The sequence below is a fragment of the Macaca fascicularis genome, chromosome 20, assembly GCF_037993035.2.
Source record: "Macaca fascicularis isolate 582-1 chromosome 20, T2T-MFA8v1.1".
Taxonomy (NCBI): domain Eukaryota; kingdom Metazoa; phylum Chordata; class Mammalia; order Primates; family Cercopithecidae; genus Macaca; species Macaca fascicularis.
In genome coordinates this window covers 47,345,509-47,364,922 of record NC_088394.1, presented here as the reverse complement: position 1 = coordinate 47,364,922, position 19,414 = coordinate 47,345,509, and the positions used below count along the sequence as shown (strand labels likewise).

Here is a 19,414-nt window from a genome sequence, read left to right as displayed (position 1 = left end):
GGAGCGCTCAGAAAAAGATAGGAAAATGTGGGAAAGTTTGGAACTTCCTAGAGACTTGTTGAATGGCTTTGACAAAAATACTGATAATGATATGGACAATGAAATCCAGGCTGAGGTGGTCTCAGATGGGGATGAGGAACTTTTTGGGAACTGGAGCAAAGATGACTCTTGTTATGTTTTAGCAAGGAGACTGGTGGCATTTTGCCCCTGCCCTAGAGATTTGTGCAACTTTGAACTTGAGAGAGATGATTTAGGGTATCTGACAGAAGAAATTTCTAAGCAGCAAAGCATTCAAGGAGTGATTTGGGTGCTGTTAAAGGCCTTCAGTTTTAAAAGGGAAGCAGAGCATAAAAGTTCAGAAAATTTGCAGCCTGACAATGTGATAGAAAAGAAAAACCCATTTTCTGAGGAGAAATTCAAGCCAGCTGCAGAAATTTGCGTAAGGAGCCCAATATTAATCCCCAAGACAATGGGGAAAGTGTCTCCAAGGCATGTCAGAGGTCTTCACAGCAGCCCCTCCCAGCACAGGCCCAGAGGCCTAGGAGGAAAAAGTGGTTTTCTGGGCTGGACCCAGGGTCCCCCTGCTGTGTGCAGCCTAGGGACTTGGTGTCCTGCATCCCAGCCTCTCCAGCCATGACTAAAAGGAGCCAAGGTACAGCTTGGGCTGTGGCTTCAGAGGATGGAAGCCCCATGCCTTGGTAGCTTCAATGTGGTGTTGAGCCTGCGAGTGCACAGAAGTCAAGAATTGAGGTTTGGGAACCTCTGCCTAGATTTCAGAAGACGTATGGAAGCACCTGGATACCCAGGCAGAAAAGTTTGCTGCAGGGACAGGGCCTGCATGGAGAATCTCTGCTAGGGCAGTGCAGAAGGGAAATGTGGGGTCGGAGTCCCCACACAGAGTCCCTACTTGGGCACTGCCTAGTGGAGCTGTGAGAAGAGGGCCACCATCCTCCAGACGCCAGAATGGTAGATCCACTGACAGCTTGCACTGTGCATCTGGAAAAGCTGCAGACACTCAATGACAGCCTGTGAAAGCAGCCAGGAGGGGGGCTATACCTGCAAAGCCACAGGGATGAAGCTGCCCAAGGCTATGGAAACCCACCTCTTGCATCCGTGTGACTTGGATGTGAGACCTGGAGTCAAAGGAGATCATTTTGGAGCTTTAAAATTTGACCGCCCCGCTGGATTTCAGACTTGCATAGGCCCTGTAACACTTTTGTTTTGGCCAATTTCTCCCCTTTGGAAAGGCTGTATTTATCCAATACCTGTGTCCCCATTCTATCCAGGAAGTAACCAGCTTGCTTTTGAGTTTTTGCCTTGTCTCAGATGAGACTTTGGACTGTGGACTTTTGGGTTAATGCTGAAATGAGTTAAGACTTTAGGGGACTGTTGGGAAGGCATGATTGGTTTTGAAACGTGAGGATATGAGATTTAAAGGAGCCAGGGACAGAATGAGATGGTTTGGCTTTGTATCTCCACTCAGATCTCATCTTGAATTGTACTCCCATAATTCTCACCTGTCGTGGGAGGGACGTGGTGGGAGATTATTTGAATCACAGGGATGGTTCCCCCGTATTGTTCTTGTGGTAGGGAATAAGTCTTATGAGATCTCGTGGCTCTATCAGGGGTTTCTGCTTTTGGATCCTTCTCATTTTCTCTTGCCCCTCCCATGTAAGAAGTGCCTTTCGCCTCCCACCATGATTCTGAGGTCTCCCCAGTCCTGTGGAACTGTAAGTCCAACTAAACCTCACCCTTCAGTCTCAGGTATGTCTTTATCAGTAGTGTGAAATGGACTAATACAATAATGATTTCTTTTTTTTTTTTTTTTGATAGATGCCCAGTAATGGTGCTTCTTTGAATGGTAGTTCTATTTTTAGTTCCTTGAGAAATCTCCATACTATTTTCCATATTATCCCAGTTTTAAAGCTAAGGGAGATGAGGCTTCATGGGATTAGCTATCAGACTTGCATTTCCCAATGCAAGGTCTATAACTACTGCATGGACAGGGCCTGAATTCTGAGTTCTGACTTAGATTTTTTTTTTTTTTTTTTTTTGAGATGGAGTCTCACTTTGTCGTCCAGGCAAATGGTGCAGGCTTGGCTCAGTGCAACCTCCGTCCCCAGATCCAAGCCATTCTCTTGCCTCAGGCTCCCAAGTAACTGGGATTAGAGGCACCCACTACCATGCCCTGCTAATTTTTGTATTTTTAGTAGAGATGGGGTTTCACCATGTTGGCCAGGCTGGCTTCAAACTCCTGACCTTAACTGATTTGCTCTCCTCAGCCTCCCAAAGTGCTGGGATTATAAGTGTGAGCCACCGTGACTGGCCTGACCTGGATTCTTAACCAGGAGACTACACTCCCTTCTTCGGAACTGGTTGTCTCACTGTCTTTTTCTTTTTCTCACCTGTCCCATTTGACAATCAAAGGAAGAGAGGTCAAGGCACTCTGAAAGTTACTTGGAAAATTACCAGGAGAATCAAGTCCAAACATAACCCCTGCTCATGGCTCCCTAATTGAACAAAAGAAGGAAGAAAGGGAATGGCCCCAAACACCCTTCAGCGTTCATACAGCCACGCGGCTGAGGACCAAGGCTGGCAGGACGTCAGTAGGTCTCAAGCCCCACACCTCCTGGAAGGGTAGGCGCTGAGCCAGGCAGACAGACCCCCAAGACAAACAAATGGAAAAGCCTAAGGGAAGAGCCCACCCCACAATACCTGTAAAATCTTTTTAGGTTCAAACAGTGTTTTGCAATAGCCAGAAAAAAAAAAAAAAAGACCTGGCTGAAGCAGTTTGTAAAAGTGTAAAGGAGAAGTTAATTAAATCATAACTTAGTTGCTAAGAAGGCTTTGCTCCTGGTTGGAAGGAAATTGTTCCTACAATTGGAAGCAAAAGTTTTCAGAGCAGGGAAATGTGGTCCTGCTTATTTTAACATTTCTTCCCCATTTTTTGCCATGATGGGAAATATCAGGAAATAAGAGGGTATAAGGAAAAGGAGCCTGGGATCTCCTCACCCTAGGATTCACCAGCAGCTCTTCCATAAATGGAACTGCTGATCACTCAGAACCAAGGCAATGCTGACTCAGCCTTAGCATGAAGAAGGAAGGAACTCTTCAGAGGCAAGTCTGAAACCAGAAGGAGATTGGCCAGAGAGTCCAGCATTTCAGCACCTACCACGTGTGAGAAGTCTTTCCCACTACTTTGCTAGAACATCTGTCTGCTTTGGCCATCTCTGTCGATCCCAAAGAGCTTCTCAAAAACAGGAATTATTGTTTAATTTGTCGTGGTGTCCTTCAGTGTTTATCTGGCACATAGGAGGCTCAGTAAGTTGAATTGGCAATAGCTGGGCTTGTAGAGGAAGGTGCTTATTTGGGATCCAAGTGTTTTCCTTTACATCTTATTCTCTCTATATTTTGATTCCTACTAACAGGCTGAGAAGAGCTATTTAAGATATTTAGTGACATTGCCACTTTAATAAAACTTTACACAATATATAAAATAAAAAAAAAATTGCTTTATATGTTCTTCCTATATCTCCTGATTGTGTATGCCTGGGAGGAGAGACATACTCATGGATGGACCAGCAGTATCCTTCACTCATAGTAGCTTCTGAAATACTTTTTTATTTTGAGACAGTCTCACTCTGCCACTGATGCTGGAGTGCACGGCTCACTGCAGCCTCAACCTCCTGGGCTCAAGCGATGCTCCCACCATGGCTTTCCAAAGTGCTGGGATTACAGGCATGAGCCACCACATCTGGCAACTTCTGAAATATTAAGCACGGCACTTTAGGGGCCATAATCATTCTTTGCAATGTGTGTTTTAAATAATCCCTTAGAATGAAATATAGTTAAGAAGGCCGGGCGCGGTGGCTCACGCCTGTAATCCAAGTACTTTGGGAGGCCGAGGCGGGTGGATCACGAAGTCAGGAGATTGAGACCATCCTGGCCAACATGGTGAAACCCCGTCTCTACTGAAAATAAAAAATTAGCTGGGCATAGTGGCACGTGCCTGTAATCCCAGCTACTCGGGAGGCTGAGGCAGGAGAATCACTTGAAACAGGGAGTCAGAGGTTGCAGTGAGCCGAGATTGCGCCACTGCACTCCTGCCTGGTGGCAAAGCAAGACTTCGTCTCAAAAAAAAAAAAGAAAGAAAGAAAGAAAGAAAGAAATATAGTAAAGAAGAGTAAATGCGGCTAGCACTGTTAGTTTTAAGTCTCAAAATACTTATGATATGTTGAGTAAAAACTATACCCTAACATTTAGTGTCGTTTAACGCCCTAACATTTGTATCTATTTCTGTTCATTCCTATAAAGTTCCTGAATTCGTCTCAGCCACAGCTTTGTATTAAGCTTGTGCAAGGTGGTGGCTCTACATTCCCGGGTTGGTGAGTTTCTGCTGTCAAACGCGAGTTTCGCAGCACTTGAGCTTAGAGATTGCAAATGAGTTACACCCGTTGGACTGATTCTGACTTGCCAGACACTTTCAGCTACGAAAACAGCCAGGGAAAATGGGAAGCAGGATCTGAATAGATGCCTGGTTTCACCCCATCATACACAGCCTCCCCCAACAAGTGACTGGTGGATCCTCCCAACCTTTATTCTTCCATTCAAGTTGGGGAGGATCAGGAAAAAAGGGAAAGAAAACGGGGGAGCCTGAAGAGAGGGCAGCCCAGCGTGCGTGACTGAATGTCAGGTTGTACGGGAGAGTTATAATTAAAGTCCAAGATGACAGATAACTATAAAATCAGATTGGTTCCTTTCCACATGGAAGGAAAACATAATGTTGTCGCCCAACCCAAGCTTTTTTGTAAATTGAAATTACAGTTTTATTTGGAGCTATTTTTAAAGGTCCATTAATTAAAAATTGGAAGTCATGCCAATGCAAGAAATCCCATAAAAGGTGTTAGATTTAATGATCACCAAGGACTATAATTAAAAGATGATGTTATCTGAATATCAAATGCTCTAAATCCATGTTTGTTTTTTATTGAAAAATAAACAAATTCGGGAGCAAAAGAAAAAAATAGAAAAGATATGTGCAAAATGTAATGATAATGGTTGACTTCTAAACAGCCAAGGAAATTATAGTCATCATGTGTGGAAAAAGAACAAACACCTCTTAATTGCATTTCATTATAACGTACCTTTCTCTGCTCAGTTGTATATATTAATTATAAAAATCGTGTTGCAGAGCAGAGTGGCTCTACAATAGTTTTTTTCCCCCTTCCTCCCTTAATTCTGTCTGAAACAGGATGGAAGAACAATATCATCTGTCATCTGCAGAAAGAGCTTTCAAAGACAAAATCATAAAAAGAATGAAAGGCTATTATATAAAAAAGAAAAAAAATGCTTTGATTTCACAGATTTTCCACTTATGAATGTTTAAGGTTATCTGTTCTTTTAGCAAAGTATCGTCTCATATTGTTTTGTATGTGTATGTTCAGGTAACATCACTTTCTGATAACTGTATCACATGGCATCTGCATTACGTAGATAATTGTTCATGGAAGAGGGGAGTGGGTAGGAAGAAGTACTATTATGGAAAGACGCCATGCAGGACTTGAAGAATTTTCTAAGCTTAGGCAAAATAAGAAAGTGGTGGTTTGGATTTGAGGCCAATGCTCTTTATTGACAGGCTGCTGTTTACTTCTACTTAGGAAAATGATGGAAGTAAAGGACTTGTAGTACAACAAAAAAGGCCCCAGTTAAGCACTGCAAAGACCCCAAGAATGCCAGTGTTCCAGATGATGGAATGGGGTAAGCCAAGGTGGTATTAGGAATTCTGCTTTATCAGAAATCTGCGGGAGCAGGTGAGATCCATCTGTTTGGCAAGGGTTAATGTATGATTCCAGAGAGAGCTTGCAATCTAACCTGGGCGTTTAGGAGATGTATGTGCATAACTGCAGTTTTCTGGGCAGAGTTCCATAACTTACCAGATTCTTGGCTGCATCTGTAACCCAGAAAGGCCTAAGTAAGAACTGCTGCTCCAGGCCCTGGGTGCTGAATGTGTGGTCCATGGACCAGCAACAAAGGCATCACCTGGGAGCTTATGGAAATGCAGAATCTTGGGCTCCACCCTGGACCTGCAGAATTAACAGTGATGTTTCAGTAAGCTCTCTGGGTGATTCACGTGCACTTTAAAGTGTGAGATGTACTGATTTTGATGATGCTGTGGAGACAATCCATGCCTGTTCATGGCTCTAGAGAGTCACAGCTCTCTAGAGATCCATGTCTGTGGATCACAGTGACTCAGATTCAACCCCAGGATCAGCCGTGTGATCTTAGCCCTCAAGAAAGTAGCAAAAATCAATACTTTCCTCATATGACTGCTTTGAAAATTAAATGAGATCATGTGTGGAAAACATGAAACAGAATGCCTGACACATAACACTCCATAATAGTTATTATTTTTACACATTTCCTGGATTTTGTCAGATTCTGGAAATTATTCATGACATCAAAAGTGTTATGATCTACAAGTCTAGAGAAGTGGTTCTCAACCCGGGTAGTTTTGCTCCTGAAACACATTTGGCAATGTCTAGAGACATTTTTCATTGTCACACCGAGGGGACAGAGACTTCTGGCAACTCATGAGTGGAGACTAGGGGTACTGCTGAACACCCTACACTGCACAGGATAGTAAGCAGTGACTAGCCAACCTATGGAAGTTAGGTCCTCCTCATCCCATCATGCTATCCATAGCTCAGCACCTTGTTTATTTTCTTTGTCGAACCCTCATGCTCAGTAATTATTGTGAACTTATTATGTGCACGATTCTGCTCTGCCTTAATAGGAGACATTAATGGGAGATCTCTCACGCGCATGTATCCTGATACTCCCATGCCTAGCACAGATGGGAGCTTCCAAAGCAAGCAAATTTGTGCTGGGCTTGCCTCTACAATATCGGTGAGACACATCAGGGACTTTAATACACCTGTTCCTCTGGTCCCTCTGTCTCTTTAAAAACTTGAGGCCAGGCACAGTGGCTGACATCTGTAATCCCAGCATTTTGGGAGGCCAAAGAGGATGGATCACTTGAGGCCTGGAGTTCAAGACCGGCCTGGCCAACATGGTGAAACCCCATGTCTACTAAAAATAAAAAATCAGTCAGGCGTAGTGGCTCACACCTGTATTCCCACCTGCTCAAGAGGCTGAGGCAGGAGAATCCCTTGAACCCAGCATGCAGTGAGCAGAGATTGCGCCAATGCACTCCAGCCTGAGCAACAGAGCAAGACTCTGTCTCAAAACATAAAAATAAAAAACAAAAATAAATAAAAACTCGAGACAAAACTAGAATAAAAATCTTGAGTTTGGGGTTATTTTAGATCTCCTAAGGATTCCCAGAAATTAGATCAGATAAAAGAGAAGAAAATAAATAAGCAGATGCATTTCCAGCCATGAGCAGCACAGTGGCATGGTAAAGACAGGAGGCTTTAACACTTTTATTTTTTTTATTTATTTTTTTTTTTTTTTGAGACGGAGTCTCGCTCTGTCACCCAGGCTGGAGTGCAGTGGCCGGATCTCAGCTCACTGCAAGCTCCGCCTCCCGGGTTCACGCCATTCTCCTGCCTCAGCCTCCCGAGTAGCTGGGACTACAGGCGCCCGCCACCTCGCCCGGCTAGTTTTTTGTATTTTTTAGTAGAGACGGGGTTTCACCGTGTTAACCAGGATGGTCTCGATCTCCTGACCTCGTGATCTGCCCGTCTCGGCCTCCCAAAGTGCTGGGATTACAGGCTTGAGCCACCGCGCCCGGCCAACACTTTTATTTTTTTAAAAAGACAGAAAGATGATGGACTCTGGGTTTAGGCAGAACTGCATCCCATTAGCTTCAACATTTACTAACTATGTGACTTTATGTGGGTTTTTTTTCTTTCTTTTCTTTTTCTTTTTCTTTTTTTTTTTTTTTTTTTTTTTTTTTTAGCCAAGGTCTTACTCTGTCACCGAGACTGGAGTGCAGTGGTGCAATCTCAGCTCACTGCAATCTCTGCCGCCCAGGCTCAAGTGATTCTCCTGCCTCAGCCTCTAGAGTAGCTGGGATTACAGAAGCATGCCACTACCGCCCCGCTAATTTTTGTATTTTTAGTAGAGATGAGGTTTCACCATGTTGGTAAGGCTATTCTTGAACTCCTGACCTCAAAGGATCCGCCCACCTTGGCCTCCCAAACTGCTGGGATTACAGGCGTGAGCCACCGCACCTGGCCACTAAGTGACTTTACAAGTTACTCAGCAGTTCAAATGGGACTAATCATGGAATGACTTCTGAAGGTATTCTGAGAACACAATCTTACAGCAAATATTCAGCACACACTGGTCAAAGGACTGCCATGTGCAGAGCACCGTGCTAGGCGCTGGCGCATATAAACCATTTGGCACAGTACTTGGTGTAGCATGAGTATGTGGCACAAGCCACAGTTAATACACACACTGCGCTCACCCTGCTCTCACAGACAAGCTGGGTTGATGAAGGGAACCCAGGAATCCCAGGAGGGATGCCTGACTTTTGCAGCTTGTCGCCACTACTTGGGCAAGATTCGTGGTGACTTGAGGATCACGCCATCTTGGTGCCCGGTGGTGTTTGGCTTAGTAAAAAGAATCAAGGGATGGTTAAAAATAGTTGAAGCCAGCAAATTAAAGTGTCCTTTGTCAACTCCTTAAAATTAGGTAGGAAGGACACATCAAAGTAGTCTGGGAAAATAAATTACTGCCTTAGGAAATGGAAGAAAAGTGTTTGTGCAAGCTTTATCAGTGTTAGCAACACAATGTCGGAAAAGTAGACCCAACCTAAATATCCAAATATATGGAGAATCATTTGGGAAATTAGGAAAATCAGTGAAACAGAATTTTTGTTTTGCTTTAAGAAAATTAAAATTATATAAATCTATGAAAAATATACAAGAATGTTTGTGTATATAACACCTATGTGAAAATATAGCTCTGTGATCTAGTTGTTCACAATAAAATACAAGACATGAATAAAGTTATATCAAGCTGGTAGATTATGTGCTCTATTCATTTTTTATTCAAAATTTCTTTTAATCCTGCTAAAACCTGTTTCTAATTAAGAATAATAATACCAATAATAATAATTGACTACTTTAGGGTTAGCTGGATTAATAACTAAGAATTTTCCTATTCTGGAAAAAAAAAAAAACTCTACAAAAGATCCCAGAAGGAGAAAAATAAATAAAAACACATTGAAAAAATTAAATATGGCCAGTGGGTAAACTGTAATTCCCTAGTGCCTAACAGTTTGAAACAGAATGTTATGCAGATGGTCATTTGCATGCTTAACTATGGAGAGAGGAGCAGGTACTCTTGAGAAAGAAAAAAGGAAAAGGTTGTACTTTGAAGCAGGGATTTACCAAGGAAGTTTTAATCTCTCCTCAAACTTAAGACCACTTTGTACAACCAAATCCTGGACTATGGCCACCTCCCAACAGAGCAAATCAAAATGTTCAGATACTCATGTATTGGGTTCAGAAAGACCTGTTTCTAAATCCCTGTGTCACTTCTTTGGTGTTTGACTTTGAGCAAAGTGTTTAATATCTCTGAACTCCTATTTCCTCATCTGTAAAATGGAAAAAACATTCCTCTTCCATAGGGCTGATTTGAGCATCCAATGATGTACATAAAACACCTAACACCAATAAGTGCCCAATCAGCATCTGTTAATTACACTATGAATATTACTATTCTAATATGTTGTTCTCACACTCCATTTTATTCCTATCTGTGAGTCGGGTAATGGGCCAGGCTGCGTGGGGTGTTTGGATGAAGATCTCTTTCTTTTTTTTTTTGAGACAGAGTATCACTCTGTTGCCCAGGCTGGAGTGCAGTGGCGCGATCTCGGCTAACTGCAACCTCCGAATCCCGAATTTAAGTAATTCTCCTGCCTCAGGCTCCTGAGTAGTTGGGATTACAGGCACATACCATGATGCCCAGCTAATTTTTTTATTTTTAGTAGAGACAGGATTTCACCATGTTGGTCAGGCTGGTCTTGAACTCCTGACCTTGTGATCCGCCCTCCTTGGCCCCCTAAAGTGCTGGGATTATAGGTGTGAGCCACTGTGCCTGGCCGAGATCTCTTTTTTGGCTTTATCTTCCACGCCAAATCTCAAAACTCCAACCTGTGAGTTTCTTCCATTGCTAATTGTCACTCCCCACACTGTGACAGCTGTGTCTTACCTGTTTAGTAGCTGATGAATCAATCAAAAGATGCTTTTGTAAAGTAGTGATTTGGGGGTTGCTTAAGTGCCTGATAGAACGTGTGACATTGACAGGTTCCCTGGGGATGGGGACTGTGTTTACCACGGCATGTTCTCAGAGGGTGCCAAACAGGTGCCCAGCCCAAACCTACTCAGGATCACCATGCAGCAAGTTGGGAAATGCCTACCCAGACCTAGTTCTAGTTTCTACGGTAATGGTGGTTTGGGGGCCAATATTGCAACAATCCTATTTGCAGATATCTGCAGCATGGCTTGTAATCCCCAAACAGTGCTGTTTTTCCTTGTTCTCTTCCTGCCAATCATTCCTGTTCAAGACTTTTCTGATTCCTATTCTGTACCATAAAAACTCTGTTCTCTACACAGCAGACTGAGATCTCTGAGCACAGTATATTTCTGGTAAGGACTCAATATCTGCTAACAGTGTATTGAGCTATACATCTGAAAAAAACACATGGGCTTGAAAGTGGGACTCCCCCAAATTCTCTGTAATTCAAGTCAACTCTTGAGTGCCTACTGGGTGCTGAGCCCAGTTCTAGAGGCTGCTGGCAGGATGAAGAATGAAAAGAGAGTAAACATTAACACACAACATCCAGACTTCAAGGACATCAGAGTGGAGTTGGGGGAAATGATCATGTTTCCATCTCAGAATGATGCACGAAAAATTAATAAGGGCTTATCTAGATGTAATGAAAGCCTGGAGCCTTCACCAAGGAGAAATAAAGATATTCTGGTTATAGGATCAGGCAAGGAAATTAAAGAGGTCTGGACAAACACCGCAGAAGAGCAGTTCTTGAGCTGGGCATTACAGAATGAGATGGGCAAAGAATGAAGAAATGACACTTCCAGCTAAGAGAACAGCATGATCAAGGGAACAGAGTCCCCCAAAATGCATTTTGTACTAGAAATGGTAGGGAAAACCCAAGAGTGGCAAGGACTTTGATTATATAGGGGAAGGTGATAGGGAGTAGAGCTCATATGTTGATCGTACCAGTCATTATAGCAACACCTGCCATTTCCTGAGTACTTGTTGTCTTCTTGACTCCACAGTAAATAACTCATTATTAAAAGTAAATCTCTGTTAAGATGTAGAAAGGACTTACCATGTCAGGCACTATGCTAAGCACTTGATGTACATGTATATTGCTAGCAAATAAGCTCTGTACGCTGTTGGAGATTTTTGTTTTCTCTGTTCTGCTTCTGAACAGATTTGTAATACACCGAAATATTCTTCAAGCAGTGCAGTAGGTGAACAGGTGAACTTTCAAGACAGCTCCACACTTTACCAACTGTGTGACTCAGGACTAGTTACTCCCCCTTTTCGAAGCTCAGTTTCCTCATCTATAAAATGAGAGATGCAGTTAAATTTGCGCCTTCCCAAGTTGATTGAGAAGAGTAAATAAGAGACTACCTGAAAAGCACCTGGTATGGAGCCTGGTCATGGTCAACACTTACTAAATAGTAATTATTATTACCATTCCATCACCAGCAGTTTACTGAAGGCCAGTGAAGCTATCCTGAGAACCTACTGGAAACTGAGAGATAACACTGCATTTCTTTTGCCTGTTTTTTATCACCCAACGTGTTGATCCTTTTTTCAAATTATCAGCTAAAAGGTTGAACTTGATGACTTCAAAAAAAAAAAATAATAATAATAATAATAATTGATGACTTCAATATACTTCTCACTTTGAAATACCCATTTTTCAATACCCCATGCAAATACCCCTCCTCCAGGAAGCCTTGCCAGATCTCTTCAACCTACAAAGCTCTTCCTCTCTGCTGAATGCTAGCTGTTGCTCATCTTAAGCTGTTCACCATTATGTGATTGGGCCAAGGAGAAGAGTACCTCATCTACACCCTCTGAGCCCTCAGAGACCCTTGGGCCAGAGTAGGGGGTGTGGGATGGAGGTAAACATGGTTATCAGGGAACTCTGGCAGGCACTGGCTCATCCTGCACCCATAAACACCTACCCAACCAGTTAGCAGCCACTCTCCTATCTTTCATACTCATCTTCCTTCTTAGAGTTCCACATCAAGACTGAATTTTCACTCCTGAAGCCATTTTCTTTAGACAGGCTCTCATCTGTCACCCATGCTGGAGTACAATGGCACAATCATGGCTTGCTGCAGCCTCAGGTGACCCTCCCACCTCAATCTCCCTAGCAGCTGGGATTATAGGTGCACACCACTACGCCTGGCTAATTTTTTCCATTTTCAATAGAGAGGGGGTTTTGATGTATTGCCCAGGCTGGTCTCAAACTCCTGAGCTCAAGTTATCCCTGCCACTTTGGTCTTCCAAAGTGCTGGGATTACAGGCATAAGTCACCGTGGCTAGGCCCTGAGGCCACTTTCTTCTTGAAAATTGTATTGTTCTGATGAAAATATGCCATGATTCATCTTTCATTGTCTCTTGATTCACTATCGCTTATGTTTTAAGGTGTTTGGGGTTTAGAGTTTTTTTTAAAAAGAATCATCAAGTATTTAAATCAATCTCTCTCCTTTTTATTGATAGAGACCCAAGCCTACTGATTAACTTTTCAATCAAAGCTGCCTGCAACACACAAGGCAACTGCAATTGCAGCTTTGGCGACAACCGAAGTAGTCATTTAGCTGACTTCTTCTCTGTTTCTAGTTACCGCTCTGTGTGAATCTGTACATCTGTGATATCACAGCCTTCAAAGAATCCTCTATGTATGTTAGGATTATTACTCTCCACCTTTTCCATTTAAGAAAATGGAAGATCAGAGATGGTAAGTAACTTGTCAAAAGACACACAGCCGATAAATGGCAGAGTTAAGGAACTAATCTGGCCACTAGGAGTCCACTGTCTTGACCACTAGTCCACTGGGTTTATCACCTTCTCTTCTGTTTGCATTCACTAAGAACTCATTGAGGGCAGTGGTTTTGTCTCTTTTATAGTTGCCTAGCAGCCTGGCACCAAGTAGATGCTCAAAATGTTCAAAGCAGTTGTTCTTTCTAGAAATAAGTGCCTAATCTAGGTCAGACCAGTTCTAGATCAGTGGGTGAGGTGTCTGAAGGGGGATGAGCAGTAAATAAGGTAGCACAGGTCTCAGTCCTCATGAGGCTTAAGTTGCATTCAGTGGAGTGTTCTGCCTTAACTCTTGGTTTGCTCTGATAAACTCATTGTTTTGTGGACCTTTGCTTAATGCGGATTATCTGGTTTACTGGGGATCAGCATCATGAATCTGACTACTCCTGTCCAGCCCGAGAGGTGCAAGGTGGTCTTGCAGTTGCCTGATATGACCCACTTCTTTTCTTCCAGAATGTATTAGGTTGATGCAAAAGTAATTGCAGTTTTTGTCATGGAAAGTAATGGCAAAACCTGCAATTACTTTTGCACCTACTTAATAGAATACAAAGACACCCCAATCCACTTAGGGGATGGTAGAGAAAGAAACAAAAGAAGTAGCACCTTGGCAATGAAGCTGCAGAAAGGAGGGCTGGAGATGGGGATCCTCCCTGCTGGAGAATCTGCTTTTCCTGCTTTGCAGTTGAATTGAGGAGTGTTTTAAGTCTACTTTGTTTGCCATCAACATCAAAATGTCTTTCTTGATTGTAAACTTCTGGAAAGTGAGACTGAGAACATGTGTGGTTATGTAAATGGCCCAGTGATATCCGTTCACTATTCCCACAGCAGATGGCTGGCTATCTATGGCCTGAATTCTATCATCCTTTTGAAATCTTTGCTAACTTGCTGATCCTTTCTGGAAGTCAGCTTTTCTATCAGTAAAATGAGAGAGTGTACTCCAGACTCCTCCCAGAAAGTTGTGTGGCTTTCTCCTGAGTCCCCTACCACGTGTTAGGATATTCTGTGATGTTTCAGTGAAAGTAGCTGCTGCTGCAGAGGTCTCCATTGGGAATGAGAAGCAAATCCTTAGGAAACAGTTGGTCTTCCACAAGCAGTGATACACACCCATGACTGGCATCCAGGCAAGTCTTGCCAAATCACATCATGTTACCTGTTCATTTCAGGGCCAGGAGCCTTTTGTCAAGGAAGGTAAGGAAGAGCTTCTGATGGTGACGGCCAAGTTCTCGTTGACTCAAGTTTCAATCTTCACACTGATTTCTGTTCTTATTATTTAATTTCCTCCTCATCAGACAGAATTAAATACCAAATACCATTCCCAGGTCTTCTAAAGTCCAATTGCCCAAATGCTTTGTTTCCAACTTACATAAAAGTTTAAATTTCCTCTTCCCCTGCTCAAATTTCTGCCGAAACAGTCATCAGCAATGAAATTTTTAAAGATAATTAGCATATCAGATATCTGTAATAAGCTAATCATGTATTTCTTGGATTGTACTTCTCTGGTTAGTGGTTATTAATCACAAATATCATTCATGTCATTTGAAATATTCCTGTTGGCGGATGTTTTTATGCTTGAAGAATTCAGCTAAAGGTCTTTAGCTACGGATTCAGACCCTTCCCCCTACTCCAGCCCCACCCAACCATGAGAGGAAAGATTCAATCGTGTCTTGTTGAACAGGGTTAACCTTCAGGGGAAACAGCATTAAGGGAAGTAATTATCCATTCACACTGAGCTGGCTACAAATAAAGTGAGAAAATCACCTTCTCAGAACTCACATGAAAAACATAATGTAGTTAATATTAAATAAAGGGATTGGGCAATCTGGCCTCTTTTTACAGTGTGTGCTTATGTGTCCTTGATCAGGGACTGTTTTGTTTATGATTAATGAATGACTCACCTTGGGCTGTGTTCCGTTCAATGCATACCTCATTATGAATTTGAAGAGGTCATTTCTTTCTTGGATTTAAAATAAGAATCTCTTTGTACATTCAGAAGGTTAAGAGTTTGATATTGGTGAAAAATCAGGGCAAAGAGAACTGGGGGACATTTGCTTTGGGTTATTTCTTGTTGTTGCTGCTGTTGATGTCGTCGTTGTTGGCTTATAATGTTCAGAATTTGGAGAAAATTTCTAAGCCTGGGCTCTGATTTCAAAGTAGGTCCTGAAATTATGTGACTTGGGCTCAACTTATCTGTGGCAATAGTACTGCCCCGCAGTGCTGTGAATCAGAAGGGCTGCATGTCTCACCTCAGAAGGGCTGTCCAGGCTTCTCCAGGAGGGGCTTGCAGAGGGGCGTTCAAATGGTACAAATATAAATTAAAAGGAAACAAAATCTGAAGCCCTAGTATTCAGATAGGGCATATAGTCCAGCAGCCTCTCTTTTAATGTCTTCTTTTTTCTTTAAAACTGTGTTTTCTGTTCATTACAGTTTAATTTCATTTATGCTTAATGTCAGAATGAGTGTAAATTGCAATGTAGTTTACCAAACCCTACAAAACCTAATTTTGATGCAGAAGGTCATAACTGGGTTAAAAACTGTATGTTTTTTTTTTCTTTTTTGCAAGATCCCTGACAAATAAAACCATCTGATAAGAAAATATCTTTGTCATTTTATAGACATAAGTGCATGCACACACACAAACATACATACCAAGCATACCCACAAACACATATGTCACAGGAAGATAGATGATAGATAGGCAGATATCAAGCTGCAAGTGTAGACTTTGTTTTTTAATTCAGACAAGAGGGATACTACCCAGGAGCGGGAACTTCTATGTTTGAGACACAGCCCCAAGGTGGTAGAAGCACTTTCAGACTGACCATCACTTCCACCTGTGCACACACAAACATGTGGTTTGACCACCGGTGGGCCCCACCACAGCTCAGTTAATGATCTTTCCACAGGGGTATGTGTGTTCACTTGTGCATCCAAATGAGGGCTTGTCACGCAGAAATAAAAGCACATGCACGAACAGGCCTTGGCAGTTGACTAAGGATACCCACTTCATGGTAGACATAGTTCATTAGTCACCTAGCCAACTTTTTTAAAAAGTCAAGTTATTTCTTTATGTGTGAGAGAAACTATGTCCTTTGATCATAGCCATTAAGATGAGATTAAATAACAGCAAATCTCAGAGACCCAAGCATTACTCCTGGCTCTATCATTAACTGGCCATGTGACCTTGGGCAGGTCATTTTCCCTCACTGGGCATCCAGGGTTGTTTCTGTAAAAGGAAGGCTTTAGAGGACGAGGTAGACCTTAATATCGTTCCTTAACATCAATGTTCTATGACGTTTTTTCCTAGAAATGATGCCCTTCCCATCAATATTCTATGATTCTGTTAAAATACAAGAATAGCTGACACAACATAGGAAACACCTCCACTTCAAAATGTCCTCTTGGTGGATGTCTTGCTGTTTCACAAATTAAATGCAGAAGATCAGTGTCTTTCTTGTCTTTCGCCATAACCATCATCTGTCTCCTAGGCCTATGAGCACCTGTCACACACTAAGTCCATTCACGTTTTGTTGGTTACTCTCATGAAATACCGTCATGGTAGAGTACCAGACAGGCCACTTCAATGGCAATAAACAAATACAGTTTCTACAACTGGAAATATAACTCTCTTTTATTTTCTAACTTCATCAATGAAAATACGATAACTGGAATTGTGTGACTGCTAAGGAAAACACCAAGCATAATCTTCTCAGAGATTTTTTTTTTTTTTTTTTTTTTGAGGAAAGGTCTCTCTGTATCTCAGGCTGGAGTGCAGTGGTGCATTCATGGCTCACTGCAGACTTGACCTTCTGGGCTCAAGCAATCATCCCACCTCAGCCTCCCAAGTAGCTGGACTACAGGAACATACCTAGCTAATTTTTGTATTTTTTTTTTTTTGGAAAGCTAGGGTCTCACTATGCTGCCCAGGCTGGTCTCAAACTCCTGAGCTCAAATAATCCACCCACCTAAGCCTCCCAAAGTGTTAGGATTACAGGTGTGAGCCACTGCACGCAGCTTAGACATTTTTTTCTTTATAGATAGTAATACAATTTGGCAACTTCCAAAACAAAGTGAATGTTCAAGAAATGTAGCAAAGTTTCATAGGAAAGTTTCCTCAAATTACCATGAAACATTTTTTAAAAGATTCAGGACCCAAATAGTAATAATAAGTTTTTTAAAATATATTATAAAATTAGAATTTGAATGGAGCAAAGATATTTATTTTAAATCAGGGTGTCCAATATTTTGGCTTCCCTGGGCCATATTGTAAGAGGAAGAATTGTCCTGGGCCACACATAAAATACCCGAACACTACTGATAGCTGATGAACTAAACAAAAAAGGAAACACAAATTTCAGGAAAATCTCATAGTGTTTTAAGAGATTTTACAAATTTGTGTTGAGCTGCATTCAAAGCCATCCTGGGCCACATGTGGCTCACAGGTCCCGAGTTGGACAAGCTTGTTGTAAATGATCACTCCACATTCAAAAAAACGGCTCCCACCAGTTTGAGAAAATGGAGAAGGAACCAGAAAGTGGTGTGCAAATCAACGTTATTATATGTAACACTGGTAGCCATTATCTAGCTAGTTAAGCCAGCATGGAAACACTAAAACCCAAAAAAACAGACAAACAAACAAAAAACCCTCTTGATTTTACATAAAGACTTTGAGCGTGCCGTTCACTTTCATTATTACAAGATGGTTGCTGTAGCTCCAGAAGCCCCACCCGGTGACTTTTTCTTACATCTCACTGGCCACAGCTTCCTGCCTTGGAAAAAGGAGGTTGAACAGGAATTGGCTCAGCTACACTTGTCCAGTATCACACTGATAATGAATGACAAAGTCAACTGTCTAATGATGCTTGGTAGTATTTCTTTCTTTCATTAACACCAGTGAGTTCCCTAATATGCTTGTTTCCTAGGAACCCCAAACTTGAGGCCTGGGGCATTTTTCTTCTTACAGGGTTTACCTTATCTTTTATGGGGATTCAGATGTATGAGATGAATGTGACTACTCTGATCTTACCTGCTTTAACGCACAGAGGACCGAATCACTTCACTTGCTTTCTGCTGTACACCTCCCCTACCTCCTTCTTCCCAACTCAGAGCAAGCCCTTCCCAAGCAATGTTATTTTATGTGAAGATGGCTGTGGAATATGATTTGCATTGCCTTTCCAACATGTGGGAGAAAAGACAGAACTCAACTGACACAGTAAGATTAGAGTGAGGAGATGGGAGCCAAAAATTCCTTCATTTGGCCAGCACTGTGGTTCACACCTGTAATCCCAGCACTTTGGGAGGCCGACGCAGGTGAATCATTTGAGGTCAGGAGTTCAAGACCAGCCTGGTCAACAGGGTGAAACCCCATCTCTACTAAGAATACAAAAATTAGCCAGGCATGGTGGCTAATTTCAGCTACTGTAGGCTGAGGCAGGAGAATCGCTTGAAACTGGGAGGTGGAGGTTGCAGTGAGCCGAGATCGCACCACTGGACTCCAGCCTGGATGACAGAGTAAGACTCAGTCTCAAAAAAAAAAAAAAAAAATTTCTTCATTTGACCTGGTGAATCTCTATAGAGGATGCTTGTTGCTTTCTCCAGTCTGCATTTGTTTCTGCTTTTGTTAATAGCACTCACTTTTCTTTTGCACAAACATTCACTTTTCTTTTGCACTTTCCTTTTTCAGTCCATGGAGTTCCCAGTGACTAATGCCATTCGCAAGATCTGAAGGTGTTGTGTAACCTAGACCTGGTCCTTTCGTCAATGCATCTCCCTCTCCAGAGTGACCAGCTCAGACAGGTCATGTGCTTAAGGTGAGCCGAAGACAATTTTTCATAGATCTTTGCTGAAGCTTTAGAGAAAAGGGCTCGCTCTCTCTGCCCTGGGCTTGCTAGGCTGGTATAACATAATGTAACCTAAATCATCGCAATGGGAAAGCCTGGCCAATGATTGAACATAGGAAAACAGAGAGGAAAATGCACAAAGGAGGGAGAGAGAGAGAGAGAGAGAGAGAGAATTCAGATGATGCCATTTCAGCACCTGAAGCCAACCTTTCTTGCCCAGTCTAACCAGTTGTGTCTGCCAAGGAATTGGCTTTTTCAGATTAAACCCATTAATTTGAGTTACATTTCTGGTCACTTGCAGTTGAAATAATCATCAGTAGATACCTAAAAATTATAGTCATCCCCTACTCACATATTTCCTTTCATGGTTTCCAAACCCCTTGCATACTTTTCTCTCATTCAGTCTTCTCTGTGAACCTATGAGAAAGGTAATGTCATCCCAGCATTCACAGATGGGGACCCGGAACCCCTGAGGCCATGATGCATTCATTGTCTTCCATCTTGCAGTGGTTGTTGAGTGC

The 19,414-nt window shown here is 42.3% G+C and overlaps 1 long non-coding RNA gene across 1 annotated transcript in view; it reads left to right on the top strand.

Annotated features, from left to right (window-relative positions):
- The window catches only part of LOC102137086 (uncharacterized), a 119,376-nt gene extending 100,417 nt beyond the window's left edge, over positions 1-18,959 (top strand). The window contains exon 3 of the long non-coding RNA XR_001487575.3: positions 18,737-18,959. This is a non-coding gene — a long non-coding RNA (uncharacterized lncRNA). The remainder of the gene's footprint in view (positions 1-18,736) is intronic.
- The last annotated feature ends 455 nt before the right edge of the window (positions 18,960-19,414 follow it).